An 18,373-nucleotide genomic window follows, 5' to 3' on the forward strand; every position below is an offset into this window, starting at 1 on the left:
TTTTTATATCTATTTCAAAATTTTTGAAAATAATAATATGTGATACTGGTTAGATTTTAGCAAGGCAGGCATATATAGTAAATATTGCTAGTGAATTGTAATTTGGCAGTATATATTTTGAATTATTAGACTGTTTATAACCTTTTAATAAACCTTTGATTTAGTAATTTCACTTCTGAGACCATCCTAAAAAAGTAACTACAGTGCAGGGTGGAGGGGAATAAAGGCGGGGGGGAATAGAACAACTGTAATGGTATAATCAATAAAATATATTAAAAATAATAACTACAGAAAAAAGGAAAAGATAAAAACAGTTCTATGCAGGAGAATATTCAGAGCATATTATTTATTGTAGTATTATATTGGAAGCCACTTGAATTTCCAACAATAGGAGATTTTAAGATGTAATACATCTATTCTGAGAACCATTTTGTAACATGGAAGAAGACTACATACTGTAAATATTCCTATAAGGAAGGGTGAATGTAACCATTTAAAGTATATAAGAAAAACATGAAGAATGCACTGAAATTCTGATTGTATTAGTGTGATAGGATTATGGAAATTTTTTTGCTGTCTGGATTTTCTAAATTTAAGTAACTTTTATAATGAAAAATGTATAAATCAGATTTTAGTATCTGTGATAATTTTTTTTAGTATAACTATGGTTGCCAGATTTAGCAAATAAAAAAAGCAATATTTGGGATATACTTATACCAAAAATTATTGTTTGTCTGAAATTCAGGTTTAAGCTAGGTATCTTGTGCTTCGTCTGACAACTCGAATTATGACACATTTGGTTATAGTTGAATGTTACCGAGAAGTGTTGGGACACTGCTTCGCAAATAGTTCTAATTACTGTTTTTAATTCAGTTAACTTAAAAAATAGGATTATTTAGCTGGGAGAATTATTTTTACAGTCCAGTTTTACTTCAGGACTAATATTTGGGTGATGCTAAAAAGAAATATGCTTCAGTGTTTGGCAAGAGTAATGTAGGAATATTATTGCTTAATGGAAACACGATAATATTCGATGCTGCCTGTTTACATTAGGTAGAGGAATGACTTGTTAAGCTACCAGTCTTAAACAATAGTGGCATTTCTGAATGAAATATTCTTATACTGTATCTGGAGAGGTGTTTTCCTTGTAGCAAACTCATTAGTACAATGTTTGAAAGGTCAAGGAAATTGGGATAATGGGGAAAGGGGAAACAGGATTCTAGCTACTTTGCTTTCAAAACTGGGACTTTTTATAAGTTTCATATTTGCAGTGAAAACAAAATGACATTTGTAAGAAATTCCAGCAGCTTTCTGTGTCTCAAAGAAGAAATAATCTTTCCACAGAATAAGATGTAGATGTCATGACTTTTTGGTTTGAAAAGTATAATATGAAGTGTGGAATCCAACTGAAGATGAGTCATATGAAGTTGAAGGTCAACTTAGTAGTCATTGTTGATTGACTTAATGTACTCAGTCAAGGCCTTTGATGTTCACGGAAGTGAACAGAGACCTTGCCCTCATGGAGGTGGTCATTTGATGGGTGTAGGTGAGTGCAGGGCTTTGTGACAGGTGCAGTGATAGGGCCCTGTGGGTTGCAATGGTAACTCTGAGGAGAGGCACCTTATTCAGAAGTGAGATGATGTCTAAGCTGAGATGGAGCCGGAGTTAGCCAGGGTGTGGGAGTGCCGGAGGGGAGCAGATCTGGAGGCTAAAGGAAGGGAAGAACATGGCAAATGTGGAGGAAAAAGGAAGCCCAGTATGGACCGGACAGTGGTGCTCCCAGTGAGGCTGTACAGATAAGCAGGGGCCACATCATGCTGGGCCTCAGAGGTCATTTAAGAAGATTGGGCTCTCTCCTAAGAATAGTGGGACATCAGATTTTTGTTCTAGAGAGATTACTTTGGCCTCAGTGTGTGGAATGTAAGAAGTAAGGCTATAGTCAGGAGGGCCGTGTAGACAACCCTTAGAATTACCCAGGTAAGTGAACTGGGTAAAAGTAGGGAGGCTGGAGAGGAGTGGGCATATTTATTGAGGACATTTTTGTGAGGTAGAATCGAAAGGACTTTGTGATATATCAGATTTGGGGGAGAGAGAAGGAGTCACTGACTCTTGGGCAGCTTTACCTAGAGGGATTAAAGGAGGAACAGAGTTTTGGGGAAAGAAAATAGCAGTTCGATTACAGTTGTCTCCACTTTCCCCCATTACTCTCCCCTGTCCTACCCACCCCCACCTCCCACATTTAATTGAACAATGAAAAAAAAACCCACAAAAACTTTGCGAACCACTTTTGACACGTTTGATCACTCACAGCACCTTCTCCACACACTGCACAAATATTTTTTTTGCATTTCAGTTGTTTTTACCTTTCTTGAAATAATAAAGCATAATATGCCAGAAAAGAAAGGTCTGACAATCTAAAAAAAAAAAAAAAGGGACATAGTTGGAGATTTGATGTCTATGAGTGAAACATCGTAGATGTCGGTAGGCAGCTTGGCCTGCGGTTAGGAAAGTGGGGAGCGATGTCTAGGTTTAAATAGTGCTGTTTGAGACCAAGAGGCAGAGTAGAGGAGGCCCAGGACAGAATCCTGAGGAACTCCCCTTTGGAGATAAAAAAATGATTGTTTCTAAAAATTTACATGTTTATATATTTTCTTCTGCTTTGTTGTATTTATTTCTGTTTATTTTGTTTTGCTACATCTCTTTCCTGTATTAGATTTAAGCAGGACCATGTTTCTTGTTGACCTCTGTCAACAAGGCAGGCGTTTGCATTCAGCAAATATTCATTGAATGAATACTTGCAGTTTTCTTTATTACTGCATTTCTTCTGTTCCTCATTTGAATCTTCGTTGTGGGTGCTCATTTTTGGAATCTCTTTACTACTGTGTGATTGGTTTTTCTCTTTAAGTAAGTGTAATACATGTATGTTTTCTTTTATCTTTTCATTATGGAAAATTTCAAATTTATAAGAAAGAATATAGTTTACTCAGTATCCACATAACTATCTAAATTAGAAATTGATTTATTTTATTCCTAAGTATTTAAACATGTCTCTGAAAAATAAGAGCATTTTCTTGCATAACCATAATCACTTTCTCACAGTGTTACATCTAACTAAATTAACAGTTGCTTAATATCATTAAAAAAACAGCCCATATTAAAATTTTGCTCTTTATACCTAAAATGTTTGTATTAGTTTACTGGGGCTGCCATAACAAAATACCAAAGGCAAGGTGGCTTCAACCACAGAAATTTATTTTCTCACAGTTCTGGAGTGTAGAAGTCTGAGATCAAGGTGTTGGCAGATTTCATTTCTCCTGAGGACGTCCTCCTTGGCTTGCAGATGGCCACGTTTTTGCTGAGTTCTCCCAGGGTCTTTTCTCCATGCACATACATCCCTGGTGTCCCTGTGTGTCCAGATTTCCTCTTATAAGGACACCAGCGAGATTGCATTAGGGCTAACCCTAATAGCCTCATTTAAACTTAATCACTGTTTAAAAGGATGTAACCCAGTGGTTAGGGCTTTAACATGGATTTTGGGGGGGCACAATTAATTTCATTACAGTGTTTTTTACTCTTTGTTCAAATCAAGATACAGTCAAGGATAATGCAACTGCATATTTTATAAATTTCTTACATCTGTTTAAATCTGTAATACATTTCCCCACTTTATCTTTTTGCCTTTCGTAACACCTGATCAGTTGTCCTATTAAATCTTCCCACATTTTGAATTTGTCTAATTTATTTCATTGCTTTGTATTTCCTGTAAGGTGAAAGCGAGATCTAATGGTTTGTTTAAATTAAAACCTTTTGGGGACCAGTAATTATGATAACTGTGCATGTCATAAATGCCTCAGACCTGGAGACACAGATCTGATTGCCCTGGTGTTAGTGGTGCCGAGGTTGGTCAGTGGGTAAAGTGATGGCAAGGTCTAGTTCTACTGTAAAGTTCAGGTTTTCCTCTATACACAGTGTCATCTGTGGCACAGAACTGTAACTCTGAGTACCATGTAGTTTTGTTAGTTTGTTTAATTGTTGTTTCGTGTGACGTGGTTGTCTGAATGCCATCAGTAAGGTTGTTAGGAGTAGTGAACATTTGTCATTTCAGCATTTGAACCTTTTTCCTGTATTTGGCACACCCCCAATTTGTGAGTCAGTGCCTTCTTTTCAGCGGACAAGCTAACGATGGCAGGTGCTTTATTCCCAGCCCTCCTTTTATCTCGGACATGGATGCATACCTGGGTTTCCTTAGTCAGATATACCTGCCTCCAGTTTTGGACCAGAAGCTACTCATATGAACATGGTACTGCGTAGAATGCATCTAGCGATGGGTGCTTGGAGTAGCCCCAGTTCCCTTCGATTCAGGAGCAGTGGAGGCAGTGATTCTACGTGTGGCCTCCATCCAGTGTCAGTACTGTTGGTTGTGTGGGTCTTGCAAGATACGACATCTGTGCCCAGCAGACGTGGAGCAGCAAAGGTGTCATCACTGGACAGGCTGAGACATGCTTTAGGTTTAGTCTTGACTGGGCAGCCTTTGTACGTCCAGTTCCTTGCTTTTCAGGAGACACCTTTTTAGTAAGTCCTTTTTCTGCTTAGGTAGGTGTAATTTGTTGTTATTCTTCATAACCAACAACTCTGAGGGAAGCACTTTGAAGAGGTAATTTAGACCAGGGGGACCTAGTGTCTTCCTAGGTTCTCTTTAAGTCCGCAGTTAAATTTGTCTACCCATTCTTAGTTTCTAAAAGTCATCTTATGTTCTTGTTTCTTGTTCTTTGAGATATAGTTTGTTATTGTGAACTTTTAGAAATACTCATTGCTTTTTGGGGGGTATTTTGAAGAGTTTATTAATAGCATCTGTTGCACTGTCAGAATTTTGACCGTGTACATTTGTTAAAATTAAAAAACCTTTTTAAATGGTAAATAACTTATGCCAATACACAGCCTTTGAAGTCTCCCATCTTCCTCTCCAATTTTCTAACATTTCTTCACTCTGTTGGGAAATGTAGTCTGCCCCTGCTCCTCCCTTTTTACCTGGCTCTTTCTTACACACCTTTTACATCTCGGCTTAGACATCACTACTTGCAGGTAACTTCTCTTTCTTGACTGGTGAGGCCAGGCTAAGGTCCTTGGTCACATACTCTCATCGCTGCTGCAGCATTTGCTCTGCAGCGGTGATGAGTTACTTAGAATACTTTCTGTTATAAGTGGGAAAACCCAACGCAAAAGGAAAAAAAGAGAATCTAGTGCCCCCTGTAATAGAATAGTCCAACTTTTGGGCCTGATTCAGGTATGGTCACATTCAGAAACAAGTACATTGTGACTCTGCCTTCTGTTTTGTTACCTTCATTCTCAGATTTCACATGGCATTCTTCAGGAGTTCTAGGTTCCTATTCTCTCAAGTTCACACCTTGAGGTAATAGAGCATTCCTTTCTTCTCACACATAGTAAAAGTCTCATTATGACTCATTGCCTGTAATCAATTTCACATGCTCATTTCAAAATTAAGCAGTGGAATTCAGGGTGCAATGCCGTGGGAAGACCCACATGAAAGTAATACTTCAGACAGTTTCAGCAAGAGCTGAAAAACTGAAATGCAAAACAGGAAAATGGAAAGAAATTGCAGTATTTGATTTGGGCAGAGGTATACTCCTATCGCTGTTCCAGGGAGAGGAACAGTAGGCTTAGAGTATTCTTCAGAGAATCTACTCACTAAGTAAGGTAACAAGCCTTCAGTGATTGTAGCAGTAAAACGACAAGAAGCAAACAAAAAACCCCACAGAAATGATAAAAACATGAAGGCTTAATATCCTGGCATGTCTGTTTGAAGAGTGGGTCAGCAATCTAAATTAGGGGAGGCAAGCGGAAACCCTAGAATGAGACTCTTCTAACTGAAAGTCTGAAACACTGAGATAACCTTTTAGTGAGAAATAGAAGCAAGTTTACCTTACATAAATATTAATTCCAGTTTAACTTAATAAACTCTTAATGTAGCTTAGTTATTTGTTCCCCTATAGGCAACAAATAGCAAATTGATATTTCCAGAAAACAGTGAAGAAGCTCTATAAGTGCATTTTTGAGAAGACAGTTTACCGACGTGGACAACCAAACGCAGGCTTGAGGGGGAAGGGTCAGGAGAGTCTTGGAACCGCTTTCCCCATGAACTTCCATGCACATTCTTAAATCCCAGCTTGGTGCCTGAAGTTCATGTTTCACAGAAATCCTGTTGTAACAATAAAAGAAAACACTAAGCGAAAGCTCAAAAGTACATTGAATCCTTATAAAGCCCACCTTACACCTTGGTACATAGGTATAGTAGGTACTTGCCACCATTAGTATCACCTTCCTAGATTAATAAGATAGTTTTCCCGTGACTGCTAGTCTCTGCCTGTGGAGCCGCCTGAAAACAGGGCCTGGAGGAAGTGCACCTGTTTTGCATGGCACACACACACACACAGGAATCTGGTCTTCTCCGCGCCCTTGTCGGGTGGCTGTTTGCAGCAGAGTGCTGTCCCTTCCTGACAGGCAGCTGTGGGGCTGGGAACACAGTGCTGCGCGTGGCAGCTGACTGCAGGTCGCAATGGACAGCAAAAGCCTAAAGGTGGCTTGTGGGGGCTGTGGTTCAGCCCGAGGCGGAGGTTCAGGGAGGATGTGCAGCTGTCTTAATGAAAGAGAAACTCGGGTAGCAAGACTCTATGGTATGGCAGCGCCCAGAGCAGCCACTTGCTGCTCTCGTTCTGTGCAGCCAAGGGGAGGCCGCAGTGGCAGCTGTGCGAGGGCGAGGTCACCCTGTTCAAGAGCATTCTTGCGTTTGAGCGACTTCATCCAGATCAGCAAAAGTGATCGATGTGCACAGCAGTGTGCAATTGGCCCCTGTGGGTGTCGCATACACCAGCCCTGACCTCACAACATCTGATGTCATGCTGCTGGCACGACTGGCTGTCAGCTGTGCAGTCAGTGCCAAACATGACGGCCACATCCTGGGAAGGGGACTCAAGTCAGAGAAGATCTTAGAGCTGACCAGGCTGCTCCCTTTCAAGTTTGCAAAGTCCATCTACAGTCTTGAGTGAAAACAGCTCCCCTTGAAGCTGGCCGTGGGCCCTCTTTTACCCACAGTTATGCCCCCTTTCTGATGCAGAACTCTTTGCACCCTGGGGAGACCTGGTGTTCTTCCTGAGACCGCCCACAGCAGTACCCTCGCCGTACCAGCTTGCGACGGGATAGGCACAGCTGTGCTGGAGGCAGAGGACAGGCAGAGGACAGGCGGAGCCTAGTGGTAAGGTTTCGCAGAGACTCTCGGAGGCAGGCCTGAGGCTCCCAGGCTGCTCCCCTGGGCTGACGGGGGACACGCTGCTGTGGAAAGAAGGGCTCAGGCCACACGAGCCCCTGTGTGGAGGCCCTGGCACTGGGGAGGCCCCTCAGACCTCAGCCCCTCTGGCCCCTACCCGATGCGGTGGAGCCGTTACCAGCATCCTGACCGTCCAGGCTGTTCTGGAACACTGACGTGCTCCTGTCGACTCAGGCAGTCTGACCTGCTGTGGGGCGTTTTTAACTACGAGAAAGCCCTTCCCTTATTTGAGCCATGCACGGATTTTTGCATAAGCCCGAGGCGCTGTTGCGTGCTTTGCTCACAGGTGCACGGTTGGTGGTAGCTGTCAGAATATAAAATGGACATCTCTTTTGACCACGGTCTCCCTTTGGGGATCTGTCCTGTAGATGTGCCAAGACAAGAGCCTAATGTCAAAGTGTGGTTAATCCTGGTGAATCTCACTCGTGCCTTGCCCAGCCCTGGGACTGTCAGAGCAAAGCTTCAGCGACCCTTGTGGGCGTGCCGCAGGGGGGTTCCTGCACCCACTGGGGGACTGCAGTGGTAACTTCGAGGGTCTTCCTAATCATAAGCTCTTGAAGACAGGTGACAGCCCTTTCTAGTCTTACGCATTTTCCTCTCTACTCCCCCGTTTCTCCTCTTGGCACAGGCCGAGCTCCACGGAGAAGGGAACCAAGTTCAGCACCAGGAGCTTCCCCCTGTTCGCTGAGGTGTCTTGGGGCCACCTCTTGCTTATGCTGGTGGGAAAGGTGTCCAACAGCATGCTTCATGCAAATACTCTGTGCTCAGGGACACACTGTCTGTCCTAACCACGTCATCAGCAGGGCCTGACCAGGGGGCAGGACCGGGGCCAGCGGCAGTGACACCCAAGGGCAGTGTGAGTGTGGATGCAGGAGGGGAGACGGCCAGCAGCCCTGGTACAGAGACCTTGGAAGGCCCAGGAGCTGGTCCCTTCGTCTGAGCCTGGCAGAGTGCAGACAACATGATGAACACAATGGGGCCCAGAGAGTCTCCCAATGCCAGGCTGAGACCCTGCAAGGGAATGGAAAAGGAGAAAACTCCCACCAAAAGGTCCTCCCATCCTGGATCCAATGGAACCGCTCTGGGAGAGCAGGAGGAGGACCAGAGCAGCCCAGGGGCCCAAGGACATGGCTTCTCCCCCAGGAATATAATAGCCTCAGTGTTACCCAAAAGGGGTATAGATTATCTAAGCAACTAAGGGGGAGCAGGTGTGGAACTAGTTTGGGTGGGGGGTGCATAACTGAGAGAACTGTTCCCCGGTCCCTCCGCCATCCTGCGGCTCTCTGGAGTCTAGGAGGGCACACCAGCCATCACAGAACTGTGGGTATGGACTAGAACGTATCTCCAGTGTTGTGATCTCCCCGCTTATTTCAAGATGGGGAAGCCTAACTTTTCTGAAGTGGGTCAATTCTTTCATTCTTTCACTTCTTGAAATGAAAAGAAATTCCAGTCTGGCTCCCTCCTCCCTGTCTAAGTTGAAGTGGGCGTGTGAATCCTCATACATGCTTGGGTCATTTGAACGAGAAAATGCCCAGAGAGTTTGGTGTGTTTGAAGCTATTGCTGTGCATCAATTTGCCATTGTGTTGAGTTTGCTAGTATATGAGAACTGACTATGTCTGAAGTATTGTGTACTATTGTCTGTAATAATTTGTGTCCAGAGATTTCAGTGGGTTTGGAGTGGTCCATTTGTCTAGAGTACTTGCTTTTTTCAAAATGTTAGCCTGGCACAGCTGTGTGTTTCAAGGGGTAAGTCTGTCTTGGTTATTAGTATGTATAGAGTGGTACATTTGTTTGGGTTCATTTTGGTGTTGGCCACACTGTTGAATTTTTAACCACTTCCCATATTCTAAAAAGTTTCAGTCACGGCCTGTTCTTCTAGTTGATAGTGTGACCCAAGGCAATCCTGGTGGCAGGTCTTGAGGGGATGCAGTTCCCCAGTGCTCCAGCATGACCCTTGGCACATCAGGAGCATCCCAGCCGCACCAGATGGGGAGTCCATCTCAACCTGCCACAACTTTACCCTACCTGTCATAACTTTACCCTACCTGTCATAACTTTACCCTACCCTGCCACAGTTCTGGATCACAACTCAGTATTCCCACAGGGGGAGACAGCTGTTAAGTCTGCCCTTGAGAGTCTCACATTCTAGACCCTCATCCTCTCAGAGTGCCTCATCCACCCAAGACTGAAGGCTTCTAAACAATTCTCCTTCCAATAGGTCCCTCCTGCCCTTTGCATCTACAAATGGGCTTGCATGAGGCTGAAAAATAGGCTTATCCAGAGGGAGTATAGGCACCAGCAGTAGATAGCTTGGGATTTATCTCAGGTGTTCCCCTTCAAAGGCTGTCTGACCTTGAAAGTGACATTTAACCTCTCTGAGCTTTAGGGATAATAATAACACCACCTAACCAACAGGGTATTGTAAAGATTCAGTTAGTCTCAAGTTTAGTTTAGTTTCTCACAATGCACAGTTCCTGAAACCGAATAAAAATGAAAAAGAATGAGAGCTATTAACGTAGTCATATTTGCCTAAGTGTCAGTTGTGTACGATTTTCATGTAATTAATGGGATCTTTGTGTTGCCATTGATTGCCTAGCCAGTTGCAGTGGGCAGAATTCCACGATTCCTGCCTCTGGAATGAACATGCTGATACTCAATGTTTTATATAATTACATATATAATAAATTATAAAATAATGTTATAGAGTTATTTCAGTCTGGGTGAACATGCCTTGAACAGTAGTCTTCCTTGGTGTGTGAATGGGATTTGTGAATACAGTGGGATTTTGCTTTTATGATTTTGTGACGTGTATGGTGAAAGAGACCTTGCAGACATAATTAGGCTCCCCAGTCAACTGATTGATTTAAGCAAAAGGAAAACTCCCTTGGATCGGCATGAGAACCAAGTAACTAGGTGAGTTCTTTAAAATGAAATTTCGGAAGTTGAAGCGATGAGAAGTTAAGGAGACATTCTGTGTCCTGGAAGGACGCAAACTGCTCTGGTCTGGAGAGGGCTGCGTGGCAGGGAGTGGCAGGTAGCCTCTAGAATCTAGACAGTGAATGCCTCAGTTCCGCTGTATTGAGCCAGGAGCTCAATTCTGCCTGGGGTGAGTAAGCTGAAGTAAACTTTGAGCCTTACCTGAGGTGGCAGCCTTGGCCTGATGAGACTGGGAGCAGAGAGTCCAGCTAATCTGTACCCAGGCAGTTGACTCATGAAAACTGTGAGCTTATGGTAAGTATTGTTTTAAGCCACTACGTTTGTAGTAATTTGTTATGCAACAGTAGATAACTAATACAAGAGATTTATATGAAAACCATGCAGAGCTAAATTTTATCTATACATATAGATAAAATTATTTTAATGCAAATAATAACCAAATATATTGATTTTAATTGGAGATGGAAGTAAAAAGAGAACAGTTGTCTCATATATAAGAAGAAAAGCCCAGTATTGGTTGTATTTCCTGAAATTATGATTAAGATTCAGTTAGCCACTGCAATATTTTTAAGTTCTTTCAAAAAGAGAAATTGCATTGTTACGCAATGTGTGCATCAAAAGCTAGTTCCTATGATTTTCCAGGGTCAAATATATGTTAAGAACCGATTTTCAGCTGTTATAGAGAAGGGGATTTAGGAAGTATTTACCTATGTAGCATTGCTTCATTGTGTAGGACATCATGGGGAATGGGAGTATTTTCATTCTGTTCATGATCCTCTTACATGGAAGGGAGAAGTCATCAGTGTGTCTGTTCTTGTAGTTAAATCTTAGAGGCTCTACTGAAAATTGAAGAGCAGTGAAAGCAGATGGCAGTTTTACTTGAGAAATGTTAATATTCGCTCCACTTCTCAGGTTGTGTACACATACGTGGACGTAAAATAACCTGTGGCGGTGCTGAATTGTCTCACTTTATGTAAATGGTGGCACTCCTGGGGAAAAAAGATAACCATGTACACAGTCAGCATTATGATTTGTACCCATTTGTTTAATTTCCCATGGTGCTCAAATTTTTATTTAAATATCAAAGAAATATAAATTACTAGGAAACATTTGTATCATCACATTAGGACTATAAAAAAGTTAGCATCCACAGGAGGGAACACTTAAAAATATTTCAGAGTATAATAGCAGAGGAAGATTTTGAGGGATGGAGGGAAATATTGATTTTAATCTTGCTTTGTGAAAAATACGCATTACAGAGTATTTACTGAAAGGATTCCAAATATTCTTATTATCAGTGAATCTAGGACTGAAGAAATGATATCATATAGGTTCGTCAGCCTGGGGTGAATCTCAATGCTGGGAATAATAATTTTAAGAAATAAAATAAGAGCCTGCTTGTGGGAATGGGACTTGCACTTGCTTAAGACAGATTTCTAAGTCCAGCGGCCACTCCACAGCACAGTTCCAAAGAGGGGCCTGGCCTGCTGAAGGGGCCATCACAACAGAGAGGGGAGGGTTTTAGTAGCAGAGTAGCAAAGTTTCTGGTCACAAAAGCCACTTATTGACACAAACAAATAATAAATAGGCAAATGTTAGCAAATGTATGCCCCCAAATCTAGTGAAAGGCTAATTAAAAATGACCACTTAAGATTTATTCTCAGAGTGCATGAGCCTTTGCAAAGTATAAGTCCCCAGCACAATTTGTGCCACCATTGGCAAAATTTAACTAGCAAAACTGAGGCACCTACCCACCTCACCTGTTACGTCTGGTTTCGGATCTTCACCTCCAAAACAAAGCAGAAATTGTGGGGGAAAGAACTGGCCTCATTGTCAGTGCTCTAAATCCGTTCACTTTGGCATGGTACCAACAGGCAATGAAAATATGAATGAAAGAATTAGTTTGGGTGTTAATGGGAGAAAATTTAAGTATTGGTAAAATTATTGCAGTTCTCTTAGAAAGATAAATGGTATATTTGATTATGGAGTCTTGAAAAAGGCTTTTTCAAATGAAAAGTTGGTCTGTATCGTCCTGGTCTCTGTCTGGCGTGTCCCCCAGGGAGGGGTCGGCCCCCCAGAGGGGCCCAGTTCCCTGGGCAGCGTGGCCGGTGTCATCTGCAGTTTAAGACTGTGGTTGCACAGTTCTGAGCACTGTCAGGAAAGGAGAGGAGCAGGGACATGATTAACACCAGGGGCAACCAACGAATGCCCATTAAGAATAATCAAATTTGCTGCAAATCTAGAATGTACTTTCTTTGCCATGGTAACAGTGACCAAAACTCATCAATCAGATTTTATAAGAAAGAGCACTTAAATTACATAAAAGTTCTATTAAAAAAAGCACAGACAACAGAATGGTGGTTATCAGAGGGAAGGGGATAGGGGGGTAGTAAAAGGTAAAGGGGGCCAAATACATGGTGATGGAAGGTGGTTTGACTTTGGTGGTGGGCACGCAATGCAACGTACAGATGATGTATCGTGGAAATGTACACTTGAAACCTACATGATCCTATGACCAGTATCACCCCAATAAACTTAATTAAAAAATAAAGTAATTGCTACAGGGAAAAAAAGAGCAAGAAAAATCGATTGAGTATTCAAACAACTCAAAAATTTAAAATTAAATAACATTTCAATTAAGGAAACTAATGGGAAGGAAAAATTATAGTTGAGACCAAACTTAGATGACAGTTTTAATAAAAGGAATCCAATACCAAAATTGACTCAAATACCAAAATGGTTTTAAAATTATGGAAATAACCAGGGTTTTTTTTTTTAGATTTTATTTATTTATTTATTTATCTTTAGAGGGGAAGGAGAGGGAGAGAAACATCAATGTATAGTTGTGTTTCGTGCATCCCCTGCTGGGAGTTGGCCTGCAGGGAACCAGCCTGCAACCCAGGCATGTGCCCTGACTGGGAATCGAACTGTGATCCTCTGGTTCACAGGCCCGCGCTCAATCCACTGAGCTACACCAGCCAGGGCACCAGGTTTTTTTTAAATGATCAATTTTAAATAATAAGAGACAGCCAATACAGTTCTGCAGGTAGGATCATTAAAAACCTTTAAGTAGTAGATCATTTGAAAACATTTCCATTTAAAGGAGAAAACAGTATGATTATAGATATAAAATCCTACAATGAAACAAAATCCCCAAATCTAGTAACAGTATCAGAAGCACCCCACCCATGCATATTGGTTTCAGGTGGTGTCTGCTGGGGGTTCTAAGTTTTTTCCTTTTTACATTGTGATTAGGAAGAATCGAGGAATTTGTATTAACAAGGTATCTCCTGCAGATGCTGGACCCTGCTCTGTGTTGCCTGGTTTGGGCTCCTAGACTAAGAACTCCTGGGAAAAGACATACTAACACCTGGCTTTCTGAGCATGATTTTTTGGCAGCACCTTCTAGAGTCCTTAATCCTGGCCACTTACCACTGGACTCAGAGTTCTCACATCTCACACACCCCTTTCTTTTTAATCCCATGTTTCAGGTGGTCCCCAGGTATTCTCAACGCCTCTTTGTGGTCACACAGTTCTGGTGGGTTCCTTTATCACAACTCTGAGCACATAGGAACCCACCCTGGTTTCTGGCTTGCCAACCTAGTTGCCTTTTACTGATGTGCTTCAGGTTCACATTCAGGAAAGTGACAGTCTGTGGAGCCTTCACTGCAGGCCTTGGAGGTGTGCTGATAGCCCTAAGAGCGTCTAGCTGATGATTTCTACACCTGCCCTATGTTAGCCTTCTGTGCAGGTTTGGAAACAAAACTCACGTGTGTCTGTCCCCCTAGACCTTCCCGAGTCTCCCTTCTCCCACAATCAAGTGGACCCAAAAGACTCGAGGATTTCCCCAAATCCTATCAGTCAAAGGAGGACCTTTCTCCCTGCTTATGCAGTAGCCTATATTCACAGTAGCCAGAGCTACATTATTTTATGGTGGCCATTTAGTAATAAAAATGCTTTTTTTCTGGACTACTCTCTGCTTTGACATGTATGGCCTTGCTGAAGAGGTTGTGCAAGTCAACTTTAAGACACAAAGCAGGTCAATGTCTCATTCTTCTAGGAAATCAGTGAAGATTTGAGGGCACTTAGATTTCCTGTGAAGATTAACTCATAAAAAGCAGGCCAAGTCCTGAGCACTATGCTCACCATAAAGTTATCATTCAGTGTCAGTCGGCTGCTGTGATTGTTGTAATTCCACTGACTGTTCAGAGAATGCCTTCAAATATTATTCTGGATCTTGGCTTTCTCAGAAAGGTTGTATGTAACCTTTTCTCGCAGACCTTCCCTTTCTCTTCTCCATGAAGTCTGGCTGGACTCTAGTGGTTCCTGTGCGGATATGCTTTCCACACTCCCCCGGGTCCTTTCCCTTCATCCACGCCCTGCTTTTTCTCTGTGCTTATTTCCCTCCGTACTCCCTCTGCGTGCTTTTCCTCTTTGTAAGCACTCTCCTGACCTGAGCCATCAGCCAAGCTGGAGACACAAGCCGAACAGTCTGCACTCAAGGAAGATACATCACTTAGAGATGTTAATCGAGACACAGGTTCAGATAAAGTGCTTTGGCAACTCAAGTAGGAAGAAATCATTTGCAGTAGAAGATGATGAAAGATGCAGCTGTTGAACTGAGTTTTGAGGGACAGTAAAATCTAGATGTGGCCAGATGAGGGAGGAAGGGTGCTTTATTCTTTTCCTCAGAAGAAACTTTATTTATAATAAAACCAAAGCATCTGAACTGTGAGTGTGTGTTTGTGTGACAGCCGTTTTAAGCTGTGTGAGCCAAGAGGAAAACGGGGGCCTCAGGTAGAGGGAACAGCATGACCAAAGATAGGATGATAGGTATGTATGTGGGGCTATTTACTCTGTGAGAAATTAATATAGATAATTTAAAATGCTTATTGGTTAAAAATACCAGTATTAAACTCATTGCATGTAAACATAAATAACATTTTAATGAAAGGTAACTGTTTCTGAAACAAAACAGCTTAGTGAGAAGACGACATTGTAATACACTTTGCAAATCCCTGTAATGTTTGCCTTATTAGAAGACAGACTCTCATTTCTGCTCCTGTGTCCACGCTGCTGTGGTGGTGGTTTGGGGTGAAGTGTATGAAGAGCAGCTGGTCACTTCCCTTCACCTCTAACCATCACCACCACTCTGGAGCAGCGGGGTGAATGTGAATGCAGGCATTTGGGGGTATCCCGTGCGTACTAGGATTTAACTGGAATTAATGAGATAAACAATGAAGATTTTGTGAGGGAGTTGGGATTTGAGGTGAGACTTGAAGGTATTAGATAAATGGGAAGAAATAAGAAGGCTTTTACTGTTGGGGCCAAATAGTATAAACAAAGTTATGGAAAATTTCATGTCTCAAGATCAAAAGACTGGAACAGTTACCATGAATTCAAGAGGTAGAACAAAAATAAAAAAGGCTACTTTGAACCAGGATCTGATGAAGTCTCAAGTATAACAGAAAGACCCTGGGACGGTTAGTTGGCCCGTGATGCTGGGGAGAAGTGGAGCTAGCCACTTGCCGAGTGCTTCCCACGTTCAGTTACTGATCTAAATGGGCTCCGTGTGCTCATTTCCTGTAATCTGCACACAACCCTAGAAGGTTGGTATGGTTATCATTGTTATTATTTTACGTGTCAGAAACCTGAGGCGCAGAGAAATTATGTTACCCACTTGAGATCACACAATTAGTAAACTGCGGAATTGGGTTTTAAACTCAGGCAGTTCGGCACGGACTGGTGTGGCTCAGTGGTCGGGTGTTACCCCACAAACCTAAAGGTCACTGGTTCGATTCCTGGTCAGGGCACCTGCCTGGGTTGAGGCCCAGGTCCCTGGTTAGTGGTGTGGGAGAGGCAACTGATCGATGTTTCTCTCGAACATTGATGTTCTGTCCCTCTCTTTTTCAGTCCCTTTCCCTCTCTCTCAATATAAATAAATAAAATCTTAAAAACAGAAACTCGGGCAGTTGGGTTAGAAGTTCTGTGTTTTTATGGAGCACATTAAGTGCCCCTTAAATATTAAGAAATAAGATTATACAAGGAGGATAATATGAGTTTATGAAGGACTTGTAAAACAGGAATTCGAACTCTGTATAGGAGGCTATCAGTAAATGCTTGATTTTTTCCAATTGAGTTGCTCTAAGAAATAATAAACTATTTCCTGAGTGCCAGTGTGGTTTGTGTCAGTTATCGTGGTAAGGAGGCAAGGATGAGTGTGGCAGAGCTGGCTGCATGCCCCTCGGTAGCTGTCCTTCCTTTCTCCTGCACTTACAGCTGGCCCGGAGGCCACCGCAAGACTGTGTTGCCCAGCCTTTCTGGAGAGCTGGGGTGGCCATGTAACTAAGGGCAGGCCGGTGGGGTGTGAAGTGGACCTGTGCTTATCACAGCTCGTGCGTGGGACCCTGGCTGAAATGCTTGGTGGTAGACCTCCTTTGTCCTCTTCCCCGCCCCCTTTTTTCTTGTGGTTTGGTCCTCTCCTCATCTTGCTGTCTGTGATGCCAAGGAAAGGTGTCAAAAGGAAGAGAATAGAATTTCTTTGAAGTGAAAATTCTTGTGAAGAAGGATTTCATAGAAACCTGCTGCAGCGGCAGCAGGTGAAGGAGAAAGCTTGTCATAGGAATTGCAGTTGGGTAGAGGCAGCGAGAACACCAAAGACGTGTGGAAAATGGCTTATCAGATCAGTAGTGCTCAGTTGTTGAACCTGAATCTGGAGCAACAAACACCTCCACCCCCAACCTGGTGTTCTCAGGAATGTCAAGCTCGTAAAGATGCTTGGCCAGAAAGGGCCCTGGTTACCCACTTATTTGAACTGTCAGCAAACCTCTGGAAGAAAGTTGCAACAGGCTTCGAAGTCATATGGGCAACCCCCTTTTATCTTATTGCTTCAATAAAACCCCATGATGCTGTTACTTTTAATTTATTTTACATTTTTGAATAAACTTTTTTTCAGAGCAGTTTTAAGTTACAGAACATTGAGTGGAAAGTGCAGAGAGTTGCCATCCACCCCTCGCCATTACACACGTGCAGCCTCCCCCGCTGTCCACGTGGAGCGTCAGAGTGGTGCACTGGTTACCACTGGTGAACCTCTGTTCCCGCCGCTCCGCATCCTTGCCAGAACTCGGTGTTGCCAGTGTTCTGGGTTTTGGTCATTCTGGTTGGGGTATAGTGGTATCTCATCATTGTTTTAATTTGCATTTCCCTGATAACGTATGATGTGGAGCATTTTTTCCTGTATTTATTTGCTATCTCTACGTGTTTTTTGGTGGCAAGCTACCTGTTCAGATCTTTCACCATTTTTAAATCAGGTTATTTATTTTCTCATTATGCTGTGATTTTTATACTCTTTTCTCTTTTTCCTCTTACAGATAATGTGAGAGACAGTATGCCTTTGTGATTAAAAATGAGTCTTTTGGAATCAGATTGACTGTAAGGATCCTGTCTCTATCACTTAATAGCTGTGTGACTTTGTGAAAGTTACATAAACTCTCTGTGCCTCAGGTTTCATCTTGGAAAAAAGAGGTTAATAATGTGTGGTGCTTAAATGCATTGATGTATATAAAGGACTTGATATATATAAAGACTAGGGCCTGACTTGTAGTAAGTACTTAATAATGTTAGTGCAAATTATTTAATATTCCATCATTTCATGTACTCATCATTACTCTCTGCTCTTTACTATATATTCCCTGCAGGACACTTACACTAAACCTGTTTACGCACATTTGTACATTATTTTTAGAGGTATTTATATTTTTTAGTTTTTGTTTAAAAAGTCACATCAGTACCACAGCAGCATATTATCTTGGTAAAAGGTTCAGCAAATACACAAATATCTCTATATATGTGTAGTAAAAATGAAAGTTCCCTTGCCTGTAACAGCCCCCTCCTCCCACTTCCCTCTTTCCAGATGTAATGACTGTTAACCGTTTTAGTAGGCTGAGGCTGAGCACATTGGCCTGAGATGTTCTGTATTAAATTATTTTTTTAAACCGAAGTCTCTGGCACTTGTTCTTGCCTAGAGCCTCTTGCAGTGGAGCAGCTTCTGGCGGTGTTAAGCCCTGTACCTCCTCGGGACTTCTTAGTAGCCA

General features: G+C 42.4%; 1 protein-coding gene across 6 annotated transcripts in view; it reads left to right on the plus strand.

Annotated features, from left to right (window-relative positions):
* The window catches only part of RABGAP1L (RAB GTPase activating protein 1 like), a 448,545-nt gene that overhangs the window by 13,861 nt on the left and 416,311 nt on the right, over nucleotides 1-18,373 (plus strand). For 2 of the 6 annotated variants that reach the window (XM_037035334.1, XM_037035337.1), the window contains one exon: nucleotides 17,651-17,711. The exons of the other annotated variants lie outside the window; for them this stretch is intronic. The gene's annotated coding sequence lies outside the window, so the exon portion shown is untranslated. The remainder of the gene's footprint in view (nucleotides 1-17,650; nucleotides 17,712-18,373) is intronic. 6 annotated transcript variants of the gene reach the window in all.

This window comes from Sturnira hondurensis, unplaced genomic scaffold (assembly GCF_014824575.4).
Source record: "Sturnira hondurensis isolate 20B ecotype Veracruz unplaced genomic scaffold, ASM1482457v3 Scaffold0022215, whole genome shotgun sequence".
NCBI classification, from domain to species: domain Eukaryota; kingdom Metazoa; phylum Chordata; class Mammalia; order Chiroptera; family Phyllostomidae; genus Sturnira; species Sturnira hondurensis.